The sequence below is a fragment of the Schistocerca piceifrons genome, chromosome X (genome assembly GCF_021461385.2).
Source record: "Schistocerca piceifrons isolate TAMUIC-IGC-003096 chromosome X, iqSchPice1.1, whole genome shotgun sequence".
NCBI classification, from domain to species: domain Eukaryota; kingdom Metazoa; phylum Arthropoda; class Insecta; order Orthoptera; family Acrididae; genus Schistocerca; species Schistocerca piceifrons.
The window spans coordinates 943610160-943625738 of record NC_060149.1 but is presented as its reverse complement, the minus strand read 5'-3'; positions in this window follow the sequence as shown (position 1 = coordinate 943625738).

Here is a 15579-nt window from a genome sequence, read left to right as displayed (position 1 = left end):
TTATTGACGATGAAACACAGAAATTGCATCCGAATTTAATACAAAAGGCACAGGGCCGACATAAGTACAAGAGGACTGACACTCTCCCATTCTATAATTTGAACCTCTCCTGTGAGTCCAGTTTAAGATTCCGATGCTTCACTTCAGGTTTACTGTATCCCTAGGACCTTCTTATTGACGATGAAACACAGCAATTGCTTTCGCATTTAATATAAAAAGCACAATGCCGAGTTAAGTACTAGAGGGCTGACACTCTCACTTTCTATGATTTGACCCTCTCCTGTGAGTCCAGTTTTAGATTCCGATGCTTCACTTCAGGTTTACTGTATCCCTTGGACCTTCTTATTGACAATGAAATACAGAAAATGCAACCGAATTTAATACAAAAGGCACAATGCCGGCTTAAGTAAAAGAGGACTGACACTCTCTCTTTCTATGGTTTGAACCTCTCCTGTGAGTCCAGTTTTAGATTCCGATGCTTCACTTCAGGTTTACTGTATACATGCACCTTCATATTGACGATAAGACATAGAAATTGCATCGGAATTAAATTCAAAAGACACAATGCCGACTTAAGTACAAGAGGACTGACACTCTAACTCTCTATGATTTGAACCTCTCCTGCGAGTCCTGTTTTAGATTCCGATGCTTCACTTCAGGTTACTGTATACCTTGCCCCTCCTTATTGACGAAGAAACACAGAAATTGCATCGGAATTAAATTCAAAAGGCACAATGCCGAGTTAAGTACAAGAGGACTAACACACTAACTATCTATGATGTGAACCTCTCCTGTGAGTCCAGTTTTAGATTCCGATGCTTCACTTCAGGTTAACTGTATCCCTTGGACCTTCTTATTAACGATGAAACACAGAAATTGCATCCGAATTTAATACTAAAGGCACAATGCGGACTTTAGTAAAAGAGGACTGACACTCTCACTTTCTGTGGTTTGAACCTCTCCTGTCAGTCCAGTTTTAGATTCCGATGCTTCACTTCAGGTTTACTGTATACCTTGCACATTCTTATTGTCGATGAAACACAGATATTACATCGGAATTTAATACAAGAAGTACAATGCCGACTTAAGTACAAGAGAACTGACAGTCTAACTTTCTATGATTTGAACGTCTCCTGTGAGTCCTGTTTTAGATTCCGATGCTTCACTTCAAGTTTACTGTATCCCTTGGACCTTCTTATTGACGATGAAACACAGAGATTGCTTTCGCATTTAATATAAAAGGCACATCCGACTAAAGTACATGAGGACTGACACTCTCACTTTCTATGATTTGAACCACTCCTGTGAGTCAAGTTTTAGATTCCGATGCTTCACTTCAGGTTTACTGTATACCTTGCACCTTCTTATTGACGATGAAACACAGAAATTGCATCGGAATTTAATACAAAAGGCACAATGCCGACTTAAGTAAAAGAGGACTGACACTCTCACTTTCTAAGATTTGAACCTCTCCTGTGAGTCCTGTTTTAGATTCCGATGCTCACTCAGGTTTACTGTATCCCTTGGACTTCTTATTGACGATGAAACACAGGAATTGCTTTCGCATTTAATATAAAAGGCACATTGCCGACTAAAGTACAGGAGGACTGACACTCTCGTTCTCTATGATTTGAACCTCCCCTGTGAGTCCAGTTTTAGATTCCGATGCTTCACTTCAGGTTTACTGTATACCTTACACCTTCTTACTGTTGATGAAACACAGAAGTTGAATCCGAGTTTAATACAAAAGGCACAATGCCGACTTAAGTACAAGAGGACTGACACTCTACCTTTCTATGATTTGAACCTCTCCTGTGAGTCCAGTTTTAGATTCCGATGCTTCACTTCAGGTTTACTGTATCCCTTGGACCTTCTTATTGACGACGAAACACAGAGATTGCTTTCGCATTTAATATAAAAGGCACATCCGACTAAAGTACATGAGGACTGACACTCTCACTTTCTATGATTTGAACCTCTCCTGTGGGTCCAGTTTTAGATTCCGATGCTTCTCTTCAGGTTTACTGTATACATTGCTCCTTCTTATTGGCGATGAAACATAGAAATTGCAACGGAATTAAATTCAAAAGGCACAATGCCGACTTAAGTACTAGAGGCATGACACTCTAACTTTCTAAGATTTGAACCTCTCCTGTGAGTCCTGTTTTAGATTCCGATGCTCACTTCAGGTTTACTGTATCCCTTGGACTTCTTATTGACGATGAAACACAGAAATTGCTTTCGCATTTAATATAAAAGGCACATTGCCGACTAAAGTACAGGAGGACTGACACTCTCGTTCTCTATGATTTGAACCTCCCCTGTGAGTCCAGTTTTAGATTCCGATGCTTCACTTTAGGTTTACTGTATACCTTGCACCTTCTTACTGACGATGAAACACAGAAGTTGAATCCGAATTTAATACAAAAGGCACAATGCCGACTTAAGTACAAGAGGACTGACTCTCTACCTTTCTATGATTTGAACCTCTCCTGTGAGTCCAGTTTTAGATTCCGATGCTTCTCTTCAGGTTTACTGTATCCCTTGGACCTTCTTATTGACGATGAAACACAGAAATTGCTTTCGCATTTAATATAAAAGGCACATTGCCGACTAAAGTACAGGAGGACTGACACTCTCACTTTCTATGATTTGAACCTCTCCTGTGGGTCCAGTTTTAGATTCCGATGCTTCTCTTCAGGTTAACTGTATACATTGCTGCTTCTTATTGGCGATGAAACATAGAAATTGCATCGCAATTAAATTCAAAAGGCACAATGCCGACTTAAGTACAAGAGGACTGACACTCTAACTCTATGATTTGAACCTCTCCTGTGAGTCCTGTTTTAGATTCCGATGCTTCACTTCAAGTTTACTGTATCCCTTGGACCTTCTTATTGACGATGAAACACAGAAACTGCTTCCGCATTTAATATAAGAGGCACGATGCCGACTTAAGTACTAGAGGACTGACAATCTCACTTTCTATGATTTGAACCTCTCCCGTGAGTCCAGTTCTAGATTCCGATGCTTCACTTCATTTTTACTGTATACCTGGCACCGTCTTATTGACGATGAAACACAGATATTGCATCGGAATTAAATTCAAAAGGCACAATGCCGACATAAGTACAAGAGGACTGACACTCTAACTTTCTATGATTTGAACCTCTCCCGTGAGTCCAGGTTTAGATTCCGATGCTTCACTTTGGGTTTACTGTATCCCTTGGACCTTCTTATTGACGATGAAACAAAGAAATTGCATCCGAATTCAATACAAAAGGAACAATGCCGACTTAAGTAAAAGAGGACTGACACTCTCACTTTCTGTCATTTGAACCTCTCCTGTGAGTCCAGTTTTAGATTCCGATGCTTCACTTCAGGTTTACTGTAAACCTTGGACCTTCTTATTGACGATGAGACACAGAAAGTGCATCCGAATTTAATACAAAATTCACAATGCCGACTTAAGTACAAGAGGACTGACACTCTAACTGTCTATGTTTTGAACCTCTCCTGAGAGTACAGTTTTAGATTCCGATGCTTCACTTCAGGTTAACTGTATCAGTTGGACTTTCTTATTGACGATGAATCACAGAGTTTGCATCCCAATTTAATACAAAAAGCACAATGACGACTTAAGTACAAGAGGACTGACACTTTAACTTTCTATGATTTGAACCTCTGCTGTAAGTCCAGTATTAGATTCCGATGCTTCATTTCAGGTTTACCGTATAATTTGGACCTTCTTATTGACGATGAAACACAGAAATTGCATCCGAATTTAATACAAAAGGCACAATGCCGACTTAAGTACAAGAGGACTGACACTCTCACTTTCTATGATTTGAACCTCTCCTGTAAGTCCAGTTTTAGATTCCGATGCTTCACTTCAGCTTTACTGTATACCTTGGACCTTCGTATTGACGATGAAACACAGAAAGTGCATCCGAATTTAATACAAAGGGCACAATGCCGACTTAAGTAAAAGAGGACTGACACTCTCACTTTCAGTGATTTGAACCTTTCCTGTCAGTCCAGTTTTAGATTCTGATGCTTCACTTCAGGCTTACTGTATACCTTGCACCTTCTTGTTGACGATGAAACACAGATATTGCATCGGAATTAAATTCAAAAGGCACGATGCCGACTTAAGTACAGTAGGACTGACATTCTAACTTTCTAAGATTAGAACCTCTCCTGTGAGTCCAGTTTTAGATTCCGATGCTTCACTTCAAGTTTTACTGTATACCTTGCACCTCCTTATTGACGATTAAACACAGAAATTGCATCCGAATATAATACAAAAGGCACAATGCCGACTTAAGTACAAGAGGACTCACACTCTCACTTTCTGCGATTTGAACCTCTCCTGTGAGTCCAGTTTTAGATTCCGATGCTTCACGTCGGGTTTACTGTATACCTTGCACCTTCTTATTGACGATGAAACACAGAAATTGCATCGGATTTTAATACAAAAGGCACAATGCCGACTTAAGTAAAAGAGGACTGACACTCTCACTTTCTATGATTTGAACTTCTTGTGTGAGTCCAGTTTTAGATTCCATGCTTCACTTCAGGTTTACTGTATACCTTGCACCTTCTTATTGACGATGAAACACAGAAATTGCATCCGAATTTAATACAAAAGGCACAATGCCGACTTAAGTACAAGTGGACTGACACTCTCACTTTCTGCGATTTGAACCTCTCCTGTGAGTCCAGTTTTAGATTCCGATGCTTCACTTCGGGTTTACTGTATACCTTGCACCTTCTTATTGACGATGAAACACAGAAATTGCATCGGAATTTAATACAAAAGGCACAACGACGACTTAAGTACAAGAGGACTGACACTCTCACTTTCTATGATTTGAACCTCTCCTGTGAGTCCAGTTTTAGATTCCGATGCTTCACTTCATGTTTACTGTATACCTTGCACCATCTTATGGATGATGAAACACAGAAATTGCATCCGAATTTAATACAAAAGGCACAATGCCGACTTAAGTAAAAGAGTACTTACACTCTCTCTTTCTATGATTAGAACCACTATTGTGAGTCCAGTTTTAGATTCCGAGGCTTCACTTCAGGTTTACTGTATCCCATGGACCTTCTTATTGATGATGAAACACAGAAATTGCATCCGAATTTAATACAAAATGCACAATGCCGACTTAAGTACAAGAGGACTGACACTCTAACCTTCTATGATGAGAATGTCTCCTGTGAGTCCAGTTTTAGTTTCCGATGCTTCACTTCAGGTTTACTGTATCCCTTGGCCCTTCTTATTGACAATGAAACACAGAAATTGCATCCGAATTTAATACAAAATGCACAATGCCGACTTAAGGACATGAGGACTGACACTCTCACTCTCTAAGATTTGAACATCTCCTGTGAGTCCAGTTTTAGATTCCGATGCTTCACTTCAGGTTTACTGTATCCCTTGGACCTAATTATTGACGATGAAACACAGAAATTGCATCGGAATTTAATACAAAACGCACAATGCCGACTTAAGTAAAAGAAGACTGACAATCACTCTCTCTATGATTTTAACCTCTCCTGTGAGTTCAGTTTTAGATTCCGATGCTCCACTTCAAGTTTACTGTATACCTTGCACCTTCTTATTGACGATGAAACACAGAAATTGCATCGGAATTTAATACAAAAGGCACAATGCCGACGTAAGTAAAAGAGGACTGACACTCTCACTTTCTATGATTTGAACCTCTCGTGTGAGTCCAGTTTTAGATTCCGATGCTTCTCTTCAGGTTTACTGTATACATTGCTCCTTCTTATTGGCGATGAAACATAGAAATTGCAACGGAATTAAATTCAAAAGGCACAATGCCGACTTATGTACAATAGGCATGGCACTCTAACTTTCTAAGATTTGAACCTCTCCTGTGAGTCCTGTTTTAGATTCCGATGCTCACTTCAGGTTTACTGTATCCCTTGGACTTCTTATTGACGATGAAACACAGAAATTGCTTTCGCATTTAATATAAAAGGCACATTGCCGACTAAAGTACAGGAGGACTGACACTCTCGTTCTCTATGATTTGAACCTCCCCTGTGAGTCCAGTTTTAGATTCCGATGCTTCACTTCAGGTTTACTGTATACCTTGCACCTTCTTACTGACGATGAAACACAGAAGTTGAATCCGAATTTAATACAAAAGGCACAATGCCGACTTAAGTACAAGAGGACTGACACTCTACCTTTCTATGACATGTATCTCTCCTGTGAGTCCTGTTTTAGATTCCGATGCTTCACTTCAGGTTTACTGTATCCCTTGGACCTTCTTATTGACGATGAAACACAGAAATTGCTTTCGCATTTAATATAAAAGGCACATTGCCGACTAAAGTACAGGAGGACTGACACTCTCACTTTCTATGATTTGAACCTCTCCTGTGGGTCCAGTTTTAGATTCCGATGCTTCTCTTCAGGTTAACTGTATACATTGCTCCTTCTTATTGGCGATGAAACATAGAAATTGCATCGCAATTAAATTCAAAAGGCACAATGCCGACTTAAGTACAAGAGGACTGACACTCTAACTCTATGATTTGAACCTCTCCTGTGAGTCCTGTTTTAGATTCCGATGCTTCACTTCAAGTTTACTGTATCCCTTGGACCTTCTTATTGACGATAAAACACAGAAACTGCTTCCGCAATTAATATAAAAGGCACAATGCCGACTTAAGTACTAGAGGACTGACACTCTCACTTTCTATGATTTGAACCTCTCCCGTGAGTCCAGTTTTAGATTCCGATGCTTCACTTCAGGTTTACTGAATACCTTGCACCTTCTTATTGATGATGAAACACAGAAATTGCATCGGAATTAAATTCAAAAAACACAATGCCGACTTAAGTACAAGAGGACTGACACTCTAACTATCTATGATTTGAACCTCTCTTGTGAGTCCAGTTTTAGATTCCGATGCTTCACTTTGGGTTTACTGTATCCCTTGGACCTTCTTATTGACGATGAAACAAAGAAATTGCATCCGAATTCAATACAAAAGGAACAATGCCGACTTAAGTAAAAGAGGACTGACACTCTCACTTTCTGTCATTTGAACCTCTCCTGTGAGTCCAGATTTAGTTTCCGATGCTTCACTTCAGGTTTACTGTAAACCTTGGACCTTCTTATTGACGATGAGACACAGAAAGTGCATCCGAATTTAATACAAATTTCACAATGCCGACTTAAGTACAATAGGACTGACACTCTAACTGTCTATGTTTTGAACCTCTCCTGTGAGTACAGTTTTAGATTCCGATGCTTCACTTCAGGTTTACTGTATCCCTTGGACTTTCTTATTGACGATGAAACACAGAGTTTGCATCCCAATTTAATACAAGAAGCACAATGACGACTTAAGTACAAGAGGACTGACACACTCACTTTCTATGATTTGAACCTCTCCTGTAAGTCCAGTTTTAGATTCCGATGCTTCACTTCAGCTTTACTGTATACCTTGGACCTTCGTATTGACGATGAAACACAGAAAGTGCATCCGAATTTAATACAAATTGCACAATGCCGACTTAAGTAAAAGAGGACTGACACTCTCACTTTCAGTGATTTGAACCTTTCCTGTCAGTCCAGTTTTAGATTCCGATGCTTCACTTCAGGCTTACTGTATACCTTGCACCTTCTTGTTGACGATGAAACACAGATATTGCATCGGAATTAAATTCAAAAGGCACGATGCCGACTTAAGTACAGTAGGACTGACACTCTAACTTTCTAAGATTAGAACCTCTCCTGTGAGTCCAGTTTTAGATTCCGATGCTTCACTTCAATTTTTACTGTATACCTTGCACCTCCTTATTGACGATTAAACACAGAAATTGCATCCGAATATAATACAAAAGGCACAATGCCGACTTAAGTACAAGAGGACTCACACTCTCACTTTCTGCGATTTGAACCTCTCCTGTGAGTCCAGTTTTAGATTCCGATGCTTCACGTCGGGTTTACTGTATACCTTGCACCTTCTTATTGACGATGAAACACAGAAATTGCATCGGACTTTAATACAAAAGGCACAATGCCGACTTAAGTAAAAGACGACTGACACTCTCACTTTCTATGATTTGATCTTCTTGTGTGAGTCCAGTTTTAGATTCCATGCTTCACTTCAGGTTTACTGTATACCTTGCACCTTCTTATGGATGATGAAACACAGAAATTGCATCCGAATTTAATACAAAAGGCACAATGCCGACTTAAGTAAAAGAGTACTGACACTCACTCTTTCTATGATTAGAACCTCTATTGTGAGTCCAGTTTTAGATTCCGAAGCTTCACTTCAGGTTTACTGTATCCCATGGACCTTCTTATTGACGATGAAACACAGAAATTGCATCCGAATTTAATACAAAATGCCCAATGCCGACTTAAGTACAAGAGGACTGACACTCTAACCTTCTATGATTTGAATGTCTCCTGTGAGTCCAGTTTTAGTTTCCGATGCTTCACTTCAGGTTTACTGTATCCCTTGGCCCTTCTTATTGACGATGAAACACAGAAATTGCATCCGAATTTAATACAAAAGGCACAATGCCGACTTAAGGACATGAGGACTGACACTCTCACTCTCTAAGATTTGAACGTCTCCTGTGAGTCCAGTTTTAGATTCCGATGCTTCACTTCAGGTTTACTGTATCCCTTGGACCTAATTATTGACGATGAAACACAGAAATTGCATCGGAATTTAATACAAAACGCACAATGCCGACTTAAGTAAAAGAAGACTGACAATCACTCTCTCTATGATTTTAACCTCTCCTGTGAGTTCAGTTTTAGATTCCGATGCTCCACTTCATGTTTACTGTATACCTTGCACCTTCTTATTGACGATGAAACACAGAAATTGCATCGGAATTTAATACAAAAGGCACAATGCCGACTTAAGTAAAAGAAGACTGACACTCTCACTTTCTATGATTTGAACCTCTCGTGTGAGTCCAGTTTTAGATTCCGATGCTTCTCTTCAGGTTTACTGTATACATTGCTCCTTCTTATTGGCGATGAAACATAGAAATTGCAACGGAATTAAATTCAAAAGGCACAATGCCGACTTAAGTACAAGAGGCATGACACTCTAACTTTCTAAGATTTGAACCTCTCCTGTGAGTCCTGTTTTAGATTCCGACGCTCACTTCAGGTTTACTGTATCCCTTGGAGTTCTTATTGACGATGAAACACAGAAATTGCTTTCGCATTTAATATAAAAGGCACATTACCGACTAAAGTACAGGAGGACTGACACTCTCGTTCTCTATGATTTGAACCTCCCCTGTGAGTCCAGTTTTAGATTCCGATGCTTCACTTCAGGTTTACTGTATACCTTGCACCTTCTTACTGACGATGAAACACAGAAGTTGAATCCGAATTTAATACAAAAGGCACAATGCCGACTTAAGTACAAGAGGACTGACACTCTACCTTTCTATGATTTGAACCTCTCCTGTGAGTCCAGTTTTAGATTCCGATGCTTTACTTCAGGCTTACTGTATCCCTTGGACCTTATTATTGACGATGAAACACAGAAATTGCTTTCGCATTTAATATAAAAGGCACATTGCCGACTAAAGTACAGGAGGACTGACACTCTCACTTTCTATGATTTGAACCTCTCCTGTGGGTCCAGTTTTAGATTCCGATGCTTCTCTTCAGGATAACTGTATACATTGCTCCTTCTTATTGGCGATGAAACATAGAAATTGCATCGCAATTAAATTCAAAAGGCACAATGCCGACTTTAGTACAAGAGGACTGACACTCTAACTCTATGATTTGATCCTCTCCTGTGAGTCCTGTTTTAGATTCCGATGCTTCACTTCAAGTTTACTGTGTCCCTTGGACCTTCTTATTGACGATAAAACACAGAAACTGCTTCCGATTTAATATAAAAGGCACAATGCCGACTTAAGTACTAGAGGACTGACACTCTCACTTTCTATGATTTGAACCTCTCCCGTGAGTCCAGTTCTAGATTCCGATGCTTCGCTTCATTTTTACTGTATACCTGGCTCCGTCTTATTGACGATGAAATACAGAAATTGCATCGGAATTAAATTCATAAGGCACAATACCGACTTAAGTACATGAGGACTGACACTCTAACTTTCTATGATTTGAACCTCTCCTGTGAGTCCAGTTTTAGATTCCGATGCTTCACTTTGGGTTTACTGTATCCCTTGGACCTTCTTATTGACGATGAAACAAAGAAATTGCATCCGAATTCAATACAAAGGGAACAATGCCAACTTAAGTAAAAGAGGACTGACACTCTCACTTTCTGTTATTTGAACCTCTCCTGTGAGTCCAGATTTAGATTCCGATGCTTCACTTCAGGTTTACTGTAAACCTTGGACCTTCTTATTGACGATGAGAGACAGAAAGTGCATCCGAATTTAATACAAATTTCACAATGCCGACTTAAGTACAAGAGGACTGACACTCTAACTGTCTATGTTTTGAACCTCTCCTGTGAGTACAGTTTTAGATTCCGATGCTTCACTTCAGGTTTACTGTATCCCTTGGACTTTCTTAGTGACGATGAAACACAGAGTTTGCATCCCAATTTAATACAAAAAGCACAATGACGACTTAAGTACAAGAGGACTGACACTTTAACTTTCTATGATTTGAACCTCTGCTGTAAGTCCAGTATTAGATTCCGATGCTTCATTTCAGGTTTACTGTATCCCTTGGACCTTCTTATTGACGATGAAACACAGAAATTGCATCCGAATTTAATACAAAAGGCACAATGCCGACTTAAGTACAAGAGGACTGACACTCTCACTTTCTATGATTTGAACCTCTCCTGTAAGTCCAGTTTTAGATTCCAATGCTTCACTTCAGCTTTACTGTATACCTTGGACCTTCGTATTGACGATGAAACACAGAAAGTGCATCCGAATTTAATACAAAGGGCACAATGCCGACTTAAGTAAAAGAGGACTGACACTCTCACTTTCAGTGATTTGAACCTTTCCTGTCAGTCCAGTTTTAGATTCCGATGCTTCACTTCAGGCTTACTGTATACCTTGCACCTTCTTGTTGATGATGAAACACAGATATTGCATCGGAATTAAATTCAAAAGGCACGATGCACACTTAAGTACAGTAGGACTGACACTCTAACTTTCTAAGATTAGAATCTCTCCTGTGAGTCCAGTTTTAGATTCCGATGCTTCACTTCAATTTTTAATGTTTACCTTGCACCTCCTTATTGACGATTAAACACAGAAATTGCATCCGGATATAATACAAAAGGCACAATGCCGACTTAAGTACAAGAGGACTCACACTCTCACTTTCTGCGATTTGAACCTCTCCTGTGAGTCCAGTTTTAGATTCCGATGCTTCACGTCGGGTTTTCTGTTTACCTTGCACCTTCTTATTGACGATGAAACACAGAAATTGCATCGGAATTTAATACAAAAGGCACAATGCCGACTTAAGTAAAAGAGGACTGACACTCTCACTTTCTATGATTTGAACTTCTTGTGTGAGTCCAGTTTTAGATTCCATGCTTCACTTCAGGTTTACTGTATACCTTGCACCTTCTTATTGACGATGAAACACAGATATTGCATCCGAATTTAATACAAAAGGCACAATGCCGACTTAAGTATAAGAGGACTGACACTCTCACTTTCTGCGATTTGAACCTCTCCTGTGAGTCCAGTTTTAGATTCCGATGCTTCACTTCGGGTTTACTGTATACCTTGCACCTTCTTATTGACGATGAAACACAGAAATTGCATCAGAATTTAATACAAAAGGCACAACGACGACTTAAGTACAAGAGGACTGACACTCTCACTTTCTATGATTTGAACCTCTCCTGTGAGTCCAGTTTTAGATTCCGATGCTTCACTTCATGTTTACTGTATACCTTGCACCATCTTATGGATGATGAAACACAGATATTGCATCCGAATTTAATACAAAATGCACAATGCCGACTTAAGTACAAGTGGACTGACACTCTAACCTTCTATGGTTAAAATGTCTCCTGTGAGTCCAGTTTTAGTTTCCGATGCTTCACTTCAGGTTTACTGTATCCCTTGGACCTAATTATTGACGATGAAACACAGAAATTGCATCGGAATTTAATACAAAACGCACAACGCCGACTTAAGTAAAAGAGGACTGACACTCTCACTTTCTATGATTTGAACTTCTTGTGTGAGTCCAGTTTTAGATTCCATGCTTCACTTCAGGTTTACTGTATACCTTGCACCTTCTTATTGACGATGAAACACAGATATTGCATCCGAATTTAATACAAAAGGCACAATGCCGACTTAAGTATAAGAGGACTGACACTCTCACTTTCTGCGATTTGAACCTCTCCTGTGAGTCCAGTTTTAGATTCCGATGCTTCACTTCGGGTTTACTGTATACCTTGCACCTTCTTATTGACGATGAAACACAGAAATTGCATCAGAATTTAATACAAAAGGCACAACGACGACTTAAGTACAAGAGGACTGACACTCTCACTTTCTATGATTTGAACCTCTCCTGTGAGTCCAGTTTTAGATTCCGATGCTTCACTTCATGTTTACTGTATACCTTGCACCATCTTATGGATGATGAAACACAGATATTGCATCCGAATTTAATACAAAATGCACAATGCCGACTTAAGTACAAGAGGACTGACACTCTAACCTTCTATGATTTGAATGTCTCCTGTGAGTCCAGTTTTAGTTTCCGATGCTTCACTTCAGGTTTACTGTATCCCTTGGCCCTTCTTATTGACGATGAAACACAGACAATGCATCCGAATTTAATACAAAAGGCACAATGCCGACTTAAGGACATGACGACTGACACTCTCATTTTCTAAGATTTGAACGTCTCCTGTGAGTCCAGTTTTAGATTCCGATGCTTCACTTCAGGTTTACTGTATCCCTTGGACCTAATTATTGACGATGAAACACAGAAATTGCATCGGAATTTAATACAAAACGCACAACGCCGACTTAAGTAAAAGAAGACTGACAATCACTCTCTCTATGATTTTAACCTCTCCTGTGAGTTCAGTTTTAGATTCCGATGCTCCACTTCAAGTTTACTGTATACCTTGCACCTTCTTATTGACGATGAAACACAGAAATTGCATCGGAATTTAATACAAAAGGCACAATGCCGACTTAAGTAAAAGAGGACTGACACTCTCACTTTCTATGATTTGAACCTCTCGTGTGAGTCCAGTTTTAGATTCCGATGCTTCACTTCAGGTTTACTGTATCAATTGGACCTTCGTATTGACGGCGAAACACAGAAATTGCATCCGAATTTAATGCAAAGGGCACAATGCCGACTTAGGTAAAAGAGGACTGACACTCTCACTTTCTGAGTTTTGAACCTCTCCTGTGAGTGCAGTTTTAGATTCCGATGCTTCACTTCAGGTCTACTGTATACCTTGGAGCTCCTTATTGACGATGAGACACTGAAATTGCATCCGAATTTAATACAAAAGGCACAAAGCCGACTTAAGTAAAAGAGGACTGACACTCTCACTATCTATGATTTGAACCTTTCCCGTGATTCCAGTTTTTGATTCCGATGCTTCACTTCTGGTTTACTGTATACCTTGCACCGTCTTATTGGCGATGAAACACAAAAATTGCATTGGAATTAAATTCAAAGGCACAATGCCGACCTAAGATCAAAAGGGCTGACACTCTAAATATCTATTATTTGAAGCTCTCCTGTGAGTCCAGTTTTAGATTCCGATGCTTCACTTCTGGTTTACTGTATCCCTTGGACCTTCTTATTGACGATGAAATACAGAAATTGCTTCCGAATTTAATACAAGAGGCACAATGCCTACTTAAGTACAAGAGGACTGACACTCACGTTTTCTTTGATTTGAACCTCTCCTGTGAGGCCAGTTTAGATTCCGATGCTTCACTTCAGGTTTACCGTATACCTTGCACCTTCTTATTGACGATGAAACACAGAAATTGCATCCGAATTTAATACAAAAGGCATAATGCCGACTTAAGTACCAGAGGACTGACACTCTCCCTTTCTATGATTGGAACCTCTCGTGTGAGTCCAGTTTTAGAATCCGATGCTTCACTTCAGGTTTACTGTATACCTTGCACCGTCTTATTGACGATGAAACACAGAAATTGCATCGGAATTAAATTCAAAAGGCACAATGCCGACTTAAGTACAAGAGGACTGACACTCTAACTTTCTATGATTTGAACCTCTCCTGTGAGTCCAGTTTTAGATTCCGATGCTTCACTTTGGGTTTACTGTATCCCTTGGACCTTCTTATTGACGATGAAACAAAGAAATTTCATCCGAATTCAATACAAAAGGAACAAGCCGACATAAGTAAAAGATGACTGACACTCTCACTTTCTGTCATTTGAACCTCTCCTGTGAGTCCAGTTTTACATTCCGATGCTTCACTTCAGGTTTACTGTAAACCTTGGACCTTCTTATTGACGATGAGACACAGAAATTGCATCAGAATTTAATACAAAATGCACAATGCCGACTTAAGTACAAGAGGACTGACACTCTAACTGTCTATGTCTTGAACCTCTCCTGTGAGTACAGTTTTAGATTCCGATGCTTCACTTCAGGTTTACTGTATCCCTTGGACCTTCTTATTGACGATGAAACACAGAAATTGCATCCGAATTTAATACAAAAGGCACAATGCCGACTTAAGTACAAGTGGACTGACACTCCCACTTTCTATGATTTGAACCTCTCCTGTAAGTCCAGTTTTAGATTCCGATGCTTCACTTCAGCTTTACTGTATACCTTGGACCTTCGTATTGACGATGAAACACAGAAAGTGCATCCAAATTTAATACAATGGGCTCAATGCCGACTTAAGTAAAAGAGGACTGACACTCTCACTTTCAGTGATTTGAACCTCTCCTGTCAGTCCAGTTTTAGATTCCGATGCTTCACTTCAGGCTTACTGTATACTTTGCACCTTCTTGTTGACGATGAAACACAGATATTGCATCGGAATTAAATTCAAAAGGCACGATGCCGACTTAAGTACAGTAGGACTGACACTCTAACTTTCTAAGATTAGAACCTCTCCAGTGAGTCCAGTTTTAGATTCCGATGCTTCACTTCAAGTTTTACTGTATACCTTGCACCTCCTTATTGACGATTAAAAACAGAAATTGCATCCGAATATAATACAAATGGCACAATGCCGACTTAAGTACAAGAGGACTCACACTCTCACTTTCTGCGTTTTGAACCTCTCCTGTGAGTCCAGTTTTAGATTCCGATGCTTCACTTCAGGTTTACTGTATACCTTGCACCTTCTTATTGACGATGAAACACAGAAATTGCATGCGAATTTAATACAAAAGGCACAATGCCGACTTAAGTACAAGAGGACTTACACTCTCACTTTCTGCGATTTGAACCTCTCCTGTGAGTCCAGTTTTAGATTCCGATGCTTCACTTCGGGTTTACTGTATACCTTGCACCTTCTTATTGACGGTGAAACACAGAAATTGCATCGGAATTTAATACA